General features: G+C 35.3%; 1 long non-coding RNA gene across 2 annotated transcripts in view; it reads right to left on the reverse strand.

The window, feature by feature from the left end:
• The window catches only part of LOC103885021, a 67746-nt gene that overhangs the window by 31821 nt on the left and 20335 nt on the right, over positions 1 to 15590 (reverse strand). The window contains exons 2-4 of one of the 2 annotated variants that reach the window (XR_001903304.3): positions 14609 to 14668; positions 9437 to 9503; positions 4486 to 4686 (exon numbers count right to left, since the gene is read on the reverse strand). This is a non-coding gene — a long non-coding RNA (uncharacterized LOC103885021). Of the gene's footprint in view, positions 1 to 4485; positions 4687 to 9436; positions 9504 to 14608; positions 14669 to 15590 lie in introns of those variants that run through there. The other variant, XR_647900.4, reaches the window with a different exon arrangement.

Genomic DNA, 15590 nt, shown 5'->3' on the forward strand with positions numbered 1-15590 from the left:
AACGTAACAAGAGTCATCTTTGCTCCAGTTTCAACAAGTTCCTCATTTCCATCTGAGACCACCTCAGCTTGGACTTTATTGTCCATATCACTATCAGCATTTTGGACAAAGCCATTCAACAAGTCTCTAGGTAGTGCCATACTTTCCCACATTTTCCTGTCTTCTTCTGAGCCCTTCAAACTGTTCCAACCTCTGCCTGTTATGCAGTTCCAAAGTCACTTCCACATTTTCAGGTATTTTTTCAGCAGCGCCCCACTCTACCGGTACCAATTTAGTGTATTAGTTCATTTCACACTGCTGATAAAGACATACCAAAGACTGGGAAGAAAAAGAGGTTTAATTGGACTCACAGTTCCACATGGCTGGGGAGGCCTCAGAATCATGGCAGAAGGTAAGGAGGAGACGTGGATGGCATCTTACATGGATGGCAGCAGGCAAAAAGAGCTTCTGCAGGAGTGACTCCCATTTTTAAAACCATCAGATCTCATAAGACCCATTCACTATCACGAGAACAGCATGGAAAAGACCTGCCCCCATAATTGAATCATCTCCCACAAGGTCCCTCCCACAACATGTGGGAATTATGGGAGGTACAAGATGAGATTTGGGTGGGGACATGGAGTCAAACCATATCAACCTCTAACCTAGAATATTACCATATTTACTTATTTTCCTTCCTCTAATTACTCCTTTTCTCATCTCTGCAATAGTTGTTTTACATACAATGATCTGAAAATGAAACTCATGTCAGTTACCACAAACACCCCATGGGCTCCCCATTGCAAAGAGTCTAGGTACTTTAACATGGTATTCCTGTTACAGACCTTATCTTAATAGCCGCAGCTAAAAGTATTTATTGCTTTGTGGAAACGTAATTAGTTGATTTTACACAGATTACACACACGTATACCTTTATCCTACTGCATCTACTTTAGAAATAATATCTGATGTCTACTGTGTCCTATATAAATGCCTATCTAAGCTACTTGATCTATATTATTTCATTCTTACAACAAATTTATGAGTATTATTATCTTCATTTTATAGCTGAAGAGACTAAAGATTAGGGAGCTCAAGGGTATTGACCAAAGTTATACGTCTTGTAAATGGTAGTCAGAATTTAAAACCAAACAGTCTGGCATCAAAAATACATACTTAACTACTGTACCTATACTGTCTCTAGGCAGCTGGCATTCCACCAATATAGTTTATTACATTTTGACCATGAATCATACTAACTCCTTACCCATAATGCAGTGAAAGTAGAGTCATGCACCCCATAGCAATGTTTTAGTCAATCACGGACCACATATATGACAATGGTTTCATAAGATTATAATGCTATAATTTTTACTATATTTTTTTCTATGTTTAGATACATGAACACTTACCATTGCATTATGGTTGCCTGCAGTATTTAGTACAGTAACGTTCTGTACAGGTTTGTAGCCTGGGAGCAATAGGCTGTACTATCTACATTTGTGTAGTACATTCTATGATGTTCACACAAGGAGAAAATCACCTAACAATGCATTTCTCACAATGTATCCCCATCATTAAGTGACACATGACTGTATAGCAAATTCTGTTTAAGAAGCAGTGCTTGTTTAATAGTTTCTTAATGCTTCTGGATAAGTTAAGTTCCCCTTAATAAAGGGAATTAAAATAAATATTTATAGAGTGCTTATTTTGCTCCATTTTGAGGAAACAAAAACAATCATGCATGTTCCATGCTTTTGTGGAATTACCTTTATAACCTGTCTGTAGTATGGACATTTAAAGATGCTAGTGAAATAAATTGTTATTGGTGTCACAACAGAAGTATTTGCACAGTTCTAGAATGAGGTTAATTTTATAGACTTCATAGAGAAAGAGAATATTGAACCGTGCTTTGCAAAATATGTTGGAATAAGGGGAAAAGGGGTATCCTAGACAAAAATCACAGCATGGATAGTGGAATGGGGGAATGAAGTATGTTGGATGGAGAAACATCCAGAGGGACGATTATGGTAGGAATGGAGAGAGGAGGAAATGGAAAATGTGTTGATAACTGAGGTGGGAGAAGTAGACACAGAGAAGATTTTGCAATGTCTTGTACTAAAAGACTTGTATTTTATCTTCTAGGCAACCAGTAGTCATTCTAAAGCTTTCATCCTGAATGCAGCACAGTGAGATTTACATTTTAGGATGGTTCCTCTCATTATAGTATTAAATAGTGGATTCGAGATGGGCATATTGGAGTAACAGAAGGCCAATTTCAAGACTCTCATAACAGTTCATGTGAGAAGGGCTGAATACCTTAACTAAGAATCAGTGGAGATTAATGAATACAAAAGATGAGAAGGAGCCAGTCCTAAGGAGCTGTTAACAGATCTTGGCCATAGCTTGAACAAGAAGGATAAAGGAATGAAGGTGTCTTGGATAGTTAAGCGATTTCTGAGTTAGAGTATCTATGCCAAAATCTTCTATGACATCCTACCAATCCATAAAAGGTGAGTCTAGAGATTCTCAACAAGTTATTGTATGCCTGCCCAGATATTTTACTGATGTCCAATGCAGCTTATATTTGAAAGACATAGTTTCCATTTTTTTTAAAAAAAATGAGATCTTTCAAAAACACTCAGAAAGTGTGTTTTATACTCTTCTTGAGTGACAGTTACATTTCAACCATCTATGACATTTTTCATCATTATTGCAAGCATAGACAGAAAATATACTGGCTTTGAATTGTCATTTTGAATTGCACCAAATGAGATAATGGCTACTCACTCTGATTGCTCTATAGATTTTATAGGCAGCTGATACTACTGAATTTTTAGTTCTAAAACAAGAAAATTGCTAAACTTTTGAGCTAAGAAATTTTGCTCATTTTTGTTTGTTTTTCTCTGCTTGCTAGAGTTTTATAAACTCAGGACTTCTTTTACCCCAGCTCTAATGCAGTGAGGTTCTTGATTTCCTAAGCAACTAAGCAAGAAACCTTAGAATGTCTCTTACTTATGTCTTACTGTCAAATCACTCACTAGTGTTGCTGATCTTTAAGGTCTACAAATTACTCAGGTTTTTTTTTTTCTTTTTTTGGAAAGGTATACTGGTAGAAAGGTCAAGTAGGCATTAACTAATAATTCCATGATTCATTGAGAAATTATGTGCTTATCTGTACTGAGTGAAGTGATTTTAGTACAGGAGACAATGTACAAGGATTTTCCTACTTCTGTTGAAGGTGATGTGCATGTGAGTGTTACATACTTCTGCTTGTGGGCTTCAGGTACAACAAACCACTTTGTGTCCCAATATGGTAACCTGTAATTATCTTCAGCTTGGATGCAATAACCTTTACAACATCTTCAGTTTCTTATTTTTCACAGCACTCTACCAGGGGAATGAATTAAAGGTGGGTATGTGTGTATAAAGGCATCTAAGCAGAATTTGCAGTAGTAATTTGCTAAAATTTTCCAAGACAGTAGTAGTATGAGAAAGGTCATGACAACATTTATGGACTTGAAGATATAATAAGCATTTCCAGTCTGAGTGGCTTCTGCCATAAAGTTGACTACATTAAGGCAACTGCTTAACTTGAACCACTTAGGAGGTATAGGTGTTATACAAATGCAGTGTACTGTGCTTTGTTGGTACCACTTCTGCTTAATACTACTTACTTCAAATTCTGTATTTTCTTGATTTGTAATACTTACAGACTTTCTATCCTTTAAATGTATATTACTTCTTTCTTGATATAAGAGTTTAATTATTTCTAGGGTTTGTTTTTTAGTTGCTGTTAAAACCATCTGATAAATCTAGAAGGTGATTTCAGTATCTTTTGAAATTTTTTTTCATTTTGCCCTTCAATTAAACAACAATTAAATGTACTGAATTTTCCTAGGTTATTCTTATATAAAAACACTGTATCAGTCAACATAGAAAACACAAAGTTGAATAAGACATAGTTGCTATCCTCAAGGGTCTTGTAATCTAGTGAGAACTGCAGTAACATGCACAAATAACAATAATTAAAGGCATACTATGGTAAAAAATTGAAGGAGGATGAGGCAGGAAGATTGCTTGAACCTAGAAATTTAAGGTTACAGTGAGCTATGACTGCACTACTGCACTCCCACCTGGGCAATAGAGTGAGACCCTATTTCTATTTTTTTAATTGAAAATGATATATAAATTAAATGCCATAAAACATAAAAGAATAAGATTACCTATTAGTGGAGTAAAGATAAGTGCAGGAGAAATGTTTATAGAAGAGTTGACATTTGATCTGGATGTTGAAAGATGTGCAAGATTTTGATATGATAGCTCATTGAAGCAGAGCAAGTGAGGAACAATAGCTGTAGTGATGGGCATAGATAAATAGTAGATTCAGGGAAGATCTTGTGAGATCTTGAATGCTGTGCTAAAAACTTTGATTTCTATTCTGTTTATGGTTAAAAACAAAAACAAAAACAAAATGAAAACAACAAAAACACAAATATTCCAGGCTTAAGCAAGAAGGTGATATGATCATATTTCTTTTATTAAAAGTTCACTTTAGGGCTTCTGGTTTTACCTCTAACATGTAACAATCTCGGCAATGTCACTTCCAGTCTTACAACAAGGGAAACACTGCACAAACTGAAAACCAATTATTTTTCTTGTATCCATCAGAAAAATGAGGTCACAGGGCAAACTGAACCCTGATATCTGGAAAGACAGGCAAATATAGACTAAGACAGTTTTTCTTCCAAATATATTTCACTGCCCACTATAATTCTTAGAAGAATCCTCATTTATTCATCAACAAATGCTTCTAACCTTAAAATGACCTGTCAATGTTTTCTCTTCAGTGGATTCCCAGAGACTAACATAATGACTAGAATAGAATAGATGCTCAATAAATGTTGGTTGAATGAGTGAATAAAAGACAGTCCTTTAAATTAGCAATTTAATTTTTTTCTGAGCATGCACTTCATCAATTAAAAACAAATTAGTGATTCTCTATTCTCTTTCTTTATTTATACAATGGTATTTATACAACGGTAGATTAGACATAATCTACCATTAAATAAAATGCATAATTAAAAATAAATAAAATACAGAAAAATTTGAAGTATCAGATGAAAAGGCATCAATGGAACTTATACCTTTTCTATACCTCCCTACATTGTGTATTTTATACACATCACTACAGGAAATACTGATCTAAAGAAGGATTATTGTACATTATTGAACAATCTAAGGGGTGATTATTCCACCCCTTACACTTTTTTTCAAAGTTCTAGCAAATAAGTTATCATGGACCAGCTCAATAGTAGTAGTTTAAGTCTACTTAAAATGATTTTTAATATACTGGTTTTCCTCAAAAACATTTAACTTTAACTCAGGTGATGTAATGTTCAGCAACAATGCAAATCACCAAGATTGTGTTAGAGACTTAAGATTCTCTTCCAAGAGCCCTCAAGTCTGTACGAAGTGCTAGAACACAAGCTCTCAACTGCTTGCTTATTACTATATTATCAAGTGTGAGATTGTCTTCCATGAGTTTCCTTATGTGTACTAAGTAAGGAGTATGACAGTTTTCATCTTTTTTACCTCTTTTTGAGGTCATGGACATTTTTAAAAATTTATTTTTTGATTGACAAAAATTGCATATTTTATGGTATACAAGATGATGTTTTGATATATGTATACATTATGGAATGGCTAAATCAAGCTAATTAACATATTCTACAGGGCATTTTTGTTGCTGTTGTTACTATGGCTACCAACATTGTTATTTCCAATACCTTCCTCATAACAAATGACACCAGGGCATTTCCAAGTGTGATCTTGAATTCAATAAAAACTAATAAACTTATTAAGGTTTAGAGTTGAAAAGGAGCGTAGAAGTCATCTAGTCCAACTCATTCAACATACAGATGGGGAAACTGAAGTCTAAAGAGGTGTGATGAACTATAATAAGGATGATAACATTCTTAGGGACAATGCCCAAATGGGCAAATATAATAAATTTTAGTGCTAGGTATCAGGTCTATTTTAATGCAATTACTGAATTCTCTGGGTTTTAAAATATTTACTGATCCAACCATCTGTATGATCACATTTAATCTATTTCTTCTTAGGATCTGAATTCCTAGGAAGTCTGTGTTCACCTAGTTTTCAAATGCCTCAGCTCTCAGTCTGCCCTGTGGTGAAAACTCCGAAGATCTGTGAAGCACGTTGTTCTCGTTCTCCGATTCCCCCTAAACTCATCTTTTATATACCCTTTACCAAATGACCCGTAGTCATAAGTCTAGGCATTTACCAGTCACATCAAATCATAATTTTTGGAAACAATAAAATCAGGGGCAACTTTTATTCTTTAACACATGAAATAGAGAATTTATTTCCCCATCTAGTTTAGGCACTTGATAGAAATAAATCATCAATATAAACTTAACACCAACTCTGGTATGACCAGCCTAACTTCACAAAAAGCCTTCCTCATCCCTGGTGTTTTGTTTTATATGTATATAGTTATATATAACAAAATGTATATTACAAAATATATATATAACTATATATATGTGTGTGTGTGTGTGTAGATATATATATATGTTTGCTGCTGATGGAAATGTAATTACCCAAACCATTTTCATTATAATTAGTCTTGAAGTTCTTGTTTTTCTAAGGTATACTGCTTATATTCACAGGAGATCTTATCTAACTCCATCTCCTGGTTCTAACAGTTGCTCCCAAATTGTAACTCAGCTGTCTTTTTAACTCACAGTAACAATTTCAATGGATTTGTAATAGCCAACCAAGCAATTAGGCTATATATTTCTGGAGGTTTTGTTATGTCTGCGGTTTTATCCTAACCATTAAATTCCTAACCAAAAGTATATATTAAAACTTAAATTTAAAAACTTTTAAAGCTAAAGCATTTTTCAATGTTAGTGCTTCAAACTATTGATAAATTAGGTACCAAATTAAAATACTTCTTTAGCATTCTCATGAAATTCAAGTTAATTAAAACACAATATATAGTATAATACCTATAAAATATTAAACCATAGTTAAATGAACAAAATGAAACATTATTTTATAAGAATGGCCTTTCTACTCTAACTGCATTTTAAGCGTGAGATCTAAATAGAAAAAAATCACACGAAGTTTTCTTTACTATTTCTTTGTGTTAGCAAAGTGGTTTTCTTTCTGTAATATCCTACATCTAGGATCACCAAAATCTAGCATATTAGCTTCCATGCCTTAACTTCACATAAGTCCAGAGGTTATGGATCACATAATCTTTATTCATTCTACTTTCTTCTTTATTTTTCTCTGTTTTTCCACCCTCACACTTCATCCTTCTCACCCTTCCTCTTCCTCTTCTCTATTCTTCTCCTGCTCCCCCTCATCTTCCACCTCCTCCTCTTCTTTTTAAGGCTTCCAAGCCTAAATGTGGTTAGCCTACAGAAATGAAACCAACTCAGCCATCTCTGGATGACGAACTGTCAACGCATTTACTTTGGGAGATTTGCAGGAGGAAACACGAGCAGGTGGTGTATTCATTAAGAAAGTGAGCAGTTGCAAGAATTCATATTATGTAATGGAATTCAGTTACTTGGCATTCCTTATTGTTGTTAATAATTACATGACCAATGTTTTGGCAAAAAGAAGATCGCCCAAATCAATTTTTTTTTGTCTTTGGCTTTTTCCCTCACTGAAAATGTCCATAATATAAGTAAAACATCTAAAAGTAAATACCACATTTTAACTGGGTGAATTTTTAAAAAACCAATAGCTTTTTCTGCACTTGCCTCTTGACAGTAACCTCTCTTGCCACATCTTTTGCTCTTGTATTTGTAGCTATATTAGAGAGGGAGGTTGCATCCCTCATTATGGAGTTTTTCTGCCCATTCCTTTTCAGAAGTTCTTTTTGATCTCTTCCCACCCTACACTGCATGGAATAATTGATGAGGGTTCAAAACAAATAGCAATTATGGGAGTCCTAATATTATATCTTCTTTAGAACTTCTTTGACTTTTCTGTAGTACAGCAGGTCTTTGAATAACGTGAATTTATTCAGCGTCGTTTCTTTATGACATTGACAAGAAAAAAAAAGGGATTCCCGGCTGGGGCCACTGTGTGTATGCAGTGCACATGGTTTCCCCATGTCTGCATGGGTTTTCTCTAGGTACTTCAGTTTCCCCCTACATCCCAAAGCTGTGCACGTGGGGTGACCTGGCATGTCTACCTGGTCCCAGAGTGAGGGGCATCTTGTAATGAAATGGCAATCCTGTCCAGGGCTGGTTCCTGTCTGACACTCTGAGTTTCTAAGAGACCCTCTGGCCACCTGTCTCCTTGAACCAGCGTAAGTGGGTAAATAATGCTTTTACTTGTTTTTATTAATCTTTCTTAAACATACGAAGCTCATGTGTATTTTAGTGTTCAATATTGGAAGTATTTTGATCTTTATTTAGAATTTTGATGATGATTTGTGACCAGAAATATGTCATAAGAACCTAACTCTTAGTTACATCAATTAGCCTACTAAAACTGATTTCATTATATGTTATTTCAATTAAAGTTGCAATTTCCAAGACAATGTTAAATGAGGATTTACTCTACCCTTGCCCCAGATTTCTCCCTAAAAGTCAGACTTAACCTCATGTAAATTTTGAAAGGAATGAAAGTTCGTCCCCTCCCCACATTCCTTATCAGCCCCCCTTTTATTTCCCATTTCTGGAACCACTGTCTCTTTCACTATGCTTAGCTCTTCGATCTACAAGTTCCTGCACCCCCTACCTGAATTCCGACCAGAATTCCTGACTTCTCCTAAGATGTTAACGGATAACAGTGGTGTAATTGAAATGAAGTGTGAGGTGTGATCCCTTCAGTCTCTGATGATCACCATGGTAATAGGGGGCTCCTCATTTCCAAAAGCTTTGAAGACTCCAAGAAAAGCAGCTTTTACAATGAATTGATAAGCACTGGGTTTCTATTTTTCAAAGATTTTTTACATAATGGTGGCCTATTCTGTTTATAAGCAACTGTCCTTTTAAATACTCATGTATTTTCCACCTGCACTACAAGTAAACAGAGTGATTTCCTCTTTTCCACTTTGTGTGCAGTTTTATACACACACAGATTCACACAAAAGTTTATATTCACATATCAAAGAATATGGTATGGAAATTTCTGGTAGCTAGTATGGAAAAGCAAATACAGATTTTTCTTTGGACTTGACTTCCTAATACAGAATATTTCCACCTTTTGACGGACAAACTATGTGTATTCATACCCAGCAGACTTGTCCTCATAAACCTTCTGTCAGAATAAAAATTCTACCTTGACTGATGACGTAAAGGTACTTTCAAAGTGACAGAAGTTAACATAATTATTGGTCGTCACATCATTACTATTTTAGCATACATTATAATCATTAATTTCCTAGGAGCTGTTAAAATCTTACCTGGTCTTTGAAGATTTCCCAGGTGTCTTTAATAGAAACTATTCGGTGAGCTTAGCGGGAATTTAATCTGAAAAGAGATCCATCTGGTAGAGATATCAAATTAATAGTACTTGAACATTGAGTTCTACTTTTCAAAATTGATTAGGTACAACTACATCAAATGTCTTAACAAATATAAATGTGTTTTTATTATAATTTCATCATAGGTTGCCTTTCTCACATCTGGGTGGTTTAGAATACACACTTGTGCAGACCTGTTATCAACCTGGTGAAATAGAGTAGATAATAACTAAGTAAGAAAATGGAAGTTAACTTCATGCTTCATTTAAATATCTGCATCTCTTTTTGATACAGCTTGACCTAATCTTCTCAGACTTTCAAGGGTTTTGATAATTCAGTAACATGCTCAAATAAGATACTTAAAAATGTAGAATAGAAACTACCAGTAGCCAGAAGAAAATAAAGGACTTACTTTGGATTTGGCTTCCTGATAAATTCAAAACAGCATGATTTAAGCATCTACATTAGTATTACATGAATTCAGCAGTCCCTCAGTAGGTACATAATTCAAAGGTAAATGTTTTCCTCCTTGAGGATTTGACATAGTAAGGATAATGTTCTCCTAAACTGTGGAATTTCCCAGATAAAGTTTGTGAGCATCAATTCTATGCTTTCTATAAAATATCTTCAAATTCACTTAACAATTGTAATCTCCATGGAAGCCTTAAAATCCTCTAACATCTAACTCTGTATTTCTTCTTAGAGGACATAGAAAGATAGATGATACCCCCCAAAAATTGATTTAGACCAAAAATGGGCAATCACAGATTCTTTGTATTAAAAATGTGCACATGCGTGCGCGCGCGCGCGCGCGCACACACACACACACACACACACACATCTAGCTCTCCAACATTGCAATATTGTAAATACCACGGAGACTGGGAATCCATATGCAAGTAGTGCTGCCTAGGTTTCAGGTTTGAAAACAGAGTTTGGCAACAATGAGTTTAATCTATAAAGACATGTACAAGTCTGTCATGATAAAATGTAGGTTTTTCATGTAGCCTATTCTTCAGTTTCAAGAAACATCCTTCATTCTCAAAATTAAGGCTTCCTACTTCTTTTGGTATAATTTTATTTTCTTATGTGAAATAATAGCTAGAGAAGATAGTAGTGTTTGTTTGTATGTTCTTACTTGCAAAAACAAAAATAATTTGCAACCTTAATTGACTACCAAATTTGCTTTTGGAATATTACTAGCTGGTAAATTCCAGGAGTCTAGAAAAATGGCTGCTCAACATGGGACACACACTCCCTTTACTCTGGTTTTAGAAGCCACTTCATAGAAATTCGATTTTATAATCTTGCTTTGGCCATTCAGAGAAGCTCCTCTCCCCACCCCCATAGAAGCTAAAAAGTTAATCAACGGAGTTTGCAACTTTAGTGTAGTTTTAGCTTATTTCATGGAGGATATATGTGACTGAAATTCTGCTAAGATATCAGATTTCTTTACCTCTAATTTCACCTTTCTCACAAAATTGGTAATGTGATTTTCATTGAAATGAAAATACCACATGAATTATGTTTATGGTATAGACTTTTTAGTAATCCAGTAAAATGATTATGAAATGGTAACTATTTTGATTACATGTTTAAAAAGGTACTAATAAAAAATTAAAAATGTGAACAGATGAAGTTCAAAAGACCAAGGACAGTTTAAATAGAATCTAACATATGAAAAGGTCATTACATTTCCAGTAAGCACTCCAGTGGAGCAAAAACCTGCCATTCTCTAGTGGTTATGTTAACCTTAAAAATAAACATCTAGGTTTGTATTAAGAAGAGAAAACTCTGAAACATTGCAGAGATAATAATTCAAAATGTCACTGTAAATGTTAAAATAAAAATGCACATTTTGGAGAATACACACAGAAAATGAACATAGTTGTGGATTGCACAGTTGAGAAATCTTTCAAAAATATTTATAAAACCAGTTGCTCAATTTAGTACAGACATAGTTCAGGGACATTGTGAGTTCGATTCCAGACCATCACAATAAAATGAATGCTGCAAAGTGAGTTACATGTTTTTTTGGTTTCCTGGTGCACATAAAAGTAGTGTTTATCCTATACTGTAGTCTACTATTAGGTGTGCAATAGCAGTATGTCTGAAGCAATATATCCATTCCTTATTTTAAAAATTATCTTGCTAAAAAATGCTAACAATCATCTGAGCCTTCAGTGACTCTTAATCTTTTTGCTGGTGGAAAGTCTTGCCTCAATGTTGTTGGCTGCTGACTGATCAGGATTTTGCTTGCTGAAGGTTGAGGCGGCTGTGGCAATTTCTTGAAATAAGATGACAATGAAGTTTGCTGCATCAATTGAGTCTTCCTTTCATGAAAGATTTCTCTATAACACATGGTCTTTGATGACATTCTACCCACGGTAGAAATTCTTTCAAAATTCGAGTCGATCCTCTCAAACCTTGCCACTGCTTCATCAAGTAAGTTGATGCAATATTCTCAACAAAATCCTCTGTCGTCATTTCAGTAACATTCATAGCATCTTCACCAGAAGTGGATTCTGTTTTAAGAAACCATTTTCTTTGCCCATCCATAAGAAGCAGCTCCTCATTCGTTCAAGATTTATCATGAGATTGCAGCAATCCAGTCACATCTTTAGGATCCACTTCTAATTCTAGATATTTTGCTATTTCCACCACATCTTTAGTTACGTCCTCCACTGAAGTCTTGAACAGCTCAAAATCATCCATGAAAGTTGGAATCAACTGTTTCCAAACTCCAGTTAATGTTGATATTTTGACCTCCTCCCCTGAATCATGAAAGTTCTGAAAGGCATCTAGAATGGTAAATCCTTTCCAGAAGGCTTTCAATTTACTTTGTCCAGATTCATCACAGGAATCGCTATCTATAATAACTTTAGCCTTACAAAATGTACTTATTTTTAAACTTTTTTTATTTCAATGGCTTTTGGGGTACAAGTGGTTTTTGGTGACATGAATGACTTGTACAGTGGTGAAATCTGGGATTTTAGTGCACCTATCACTTGAGTAGTGTACATTGTACTCAATATGTAGTTTTTAACTCTCACCCTGCTTCCACCCTCACCATTCTGAGTCTCTAAAGTCCATTATAGAACTCTGTATGCCTCTGAATAACCATAGCTTAGCCCCCACTTAAGTATAAGTGAGAACAGATGGTATTTGGTTTTCTATTTCTGAGTTACTTCACTTAGAATACTGGCCTCAACTGCATCAAAGTTGCTGCAAAATACATTATTTTGTTCTTTTTTATGGCTGAGTAGGTATTCCATGGTGTATATATACATTCCCACTCATTAGTCAGTGGGCATTTAGGTTGGTTCCATATCTTTGCCATTATGAACTGTGTTGCAATAAAAATATGTGTTCAGGTGTCTTTTTGATATAATGACTTATTTTCCTTGGGTAGATAGCCAGTAGTGAGATTGCTGGATCAAATGGCATATCTATTTTTAGTTCTCTAACAAATCTCCATATTACTTTCTATAGAAGTTGTACTAGTCTACATTCTACCATCAGTGTATAAGCATTCACCTTACAAAATGTATTTCTTAAATAATAAGGCTTGAAAGTTGAAATGACTCCTTGATCCATGGGCTGGAGAAGGATGTTGTGTTGGCAGGCATGAAAACAACAGCTTTCTCCTTGTACATGTCCATCAGAGTCCTTGAGTGACTAGGTGCATTGTCAGTGAGTGGTAATATTTGAAAATAATATTTTAACAGTAGGTTTCAACAGTGAGCTTAAACATATTAAGTAAACCATGCTATAAACAGATGTTCTGTCATCCAGGCTTTGTTGTTCCATGTCTAAAGCACAGTTTAGCTTAATTCTTAAGAGCCCTAGGATTTTCAGAGTGGTCAATGAGCACTGGTTTCAACTTAGTCACCAGCCGCATTACCCCCTAACAAGAGAGTCAGCCTGTCTTTTGAAGCTTTAAGGCCAGGCATTGACATCTCCTCTCTAGCTATGAAAGTCCTACATGGTATCACCTTCCATTAGAAGGCTGTTTTATTTACATCAAAAATCTGATGATAAAGGTAGCTACCTTCATCAGTGATCTTAGCTAGATCTTCTGGATAACTTGCTGCAGCTTCTACATCAACACATGCTGCTTCTCCTTGTACTTTTTTGTTATGGAGATGGTTTCTTTCCATATGAACCAATCCCTGCTAGGTTCAGATTTTTCTTCTGCAGCTTCTTTACCTCTCTCAGCCTTCCTAGAATTGAAGAAAATTAGGACCTTGCTATGAATTAGGCTTTGGCTTAAGGGAATGTTGCAGCTCCTTTGATCTTTTATCCAGACCATTCAAACGTTCTCCCTATCAGCAAGAAGGCTGTTTCACTTTCTTATTTGTGTATTCACTGGTGTAACACTTTTAACTTCCTTCAATAACTTTTCCTTTACATTTACAACTTGGCTAACTGAAACTAGAGGCCTAGATTTCTGCCTACCTCACCTTTAGATATGTCTTTCTCACTAAGGTTAATCATTTCTAGCTTTTGACTTAAAATGAGAGTGTGTCTCGTCCTTTCATTTGACTCCTTTTCATTTGAACACTTATGGGTAATTGCAGGGTTATTAATTGGCCTAATTTTAACATTATTGTATCTCAGGGAATAGGGAGGCCTAAGATGAGGGAGAAAAATTGAGAAAAAACTGACCTGTGGAGAACACATACTACATTTATCAATTAAGTCTGCCATCTTATATGGGTGTGGTTTGTGGTGTCCCAAAATAATTACAATAGTAACATCAAAAATCCCTGATTACAGTTCACCAAAAGAAATATTACATCGAGACCATGGTGAAACCCCGTCTCTACTAAAAATAGAAAAAATTAGCCGGGCGCAGTGGCGGGCGCCTGTAGTCCCAGCTACTCGGGAGGCTGAGGCAGGAGAATGGCGTGAACCCGGGAGGCGGAGCTTGCAGTGAGCCGAGTTTGCGCCACTGCACTCCAGCCTGGGCGACAGAGCAAGACTCTGTCTCAAAAAAAAAAAAAAAGAAATATCACAATAATAATAATAATAAAGTTGAAATGTTGTGAGAATTACCACAATGTGACGCAGAGACACAATGTAAACATGTGCTGTTGAAGAAAACAGTACCTGTAGACTTTGCTCAGTGCAGGTTTGCTGCAAACCTTCAACTTGTGAAAAATGCAATATCTGAAAAGCACAATAAAGCAAAGCACCATAAGCAGGTATACCTGTATTCTTCTACTGTAAATTTTAGCATTCAGCAAAATTTGAGTTAAGTAAAACACACCTGGGACTCTTGATTAATCAGATATTTTTTCTCTCTTAGAAGGAACACTTGAATGATAACAAAATAGACTTACAGTAGGGAGAAAAATAAAATGTAACTTTTATCTTAAGTGTTTTATGGCCATCAAAGAATCAGCCTAAACTTCTATATATTCTCTAGCTCTACTTGTATTATTGTGTAGTTCAACAGCTAGTCTCTAATAGCTGCTGCTGGGAAGGGGCAGGGCCAATGATCCTATGGAACCTTTAGAGCTGTGATGTGCACAGTGATCAAGGCTGTGAAGGCTACAAAAGAAGTAAAGATAAGACTTCTGAGCTTGAGAGATTGTTGATTTTCCTAAGGGGCTGCTTCAGATGCCTGAAAAGTTTATTAAATAGTTTGATGAGCTACAATTAAGTGCTCACTAAACTATGCATTGTTATGGACACTTCAATGAGTGAAACATGAGTGTGGCTTGAGGAATCTGGTACAGCTTTGTGAGTCTTGTTTTGAAAGGATCTAAGATGGCCAGCAGATACATATTTATGTAGGACTTTATAGGTGCATCTGCCTGGAATACTGTTACAGATCTGGTTATCTTAACTAAAGAAAGATATACTGGAAAAAATTATTAGAAAAATCTGGGAGGTTAGAAAATAGTATGAGGAAGCACTCATCTATTTCATCTTGAAGGAGCCTTGGTAGTTTGTAACTTTCAAGAAATTTATTTACATAATTAAATTTATTGATATAAAAGTTTTCAAAAGGTTTTATTTTTGCTTTTAATGTCTGAAGGAGCTGTGATGATGTCTTCTCTCCATTCCTATCACTAGTAACTTGTAT

The sequence above is a fragment of the Papio anubis genome, chromosome 5, assembly GCF_008728515.1.
Source record: "Papio anubis isolate 15944 chromosome 5, Panubis1.0, whole genome shotgun sequence".
Lineage (NCBI taxonomy): Eukaryota > Metazoa > Chordata > Mammalia > Primates > Cercopithecidae > Papio > Papio anubis.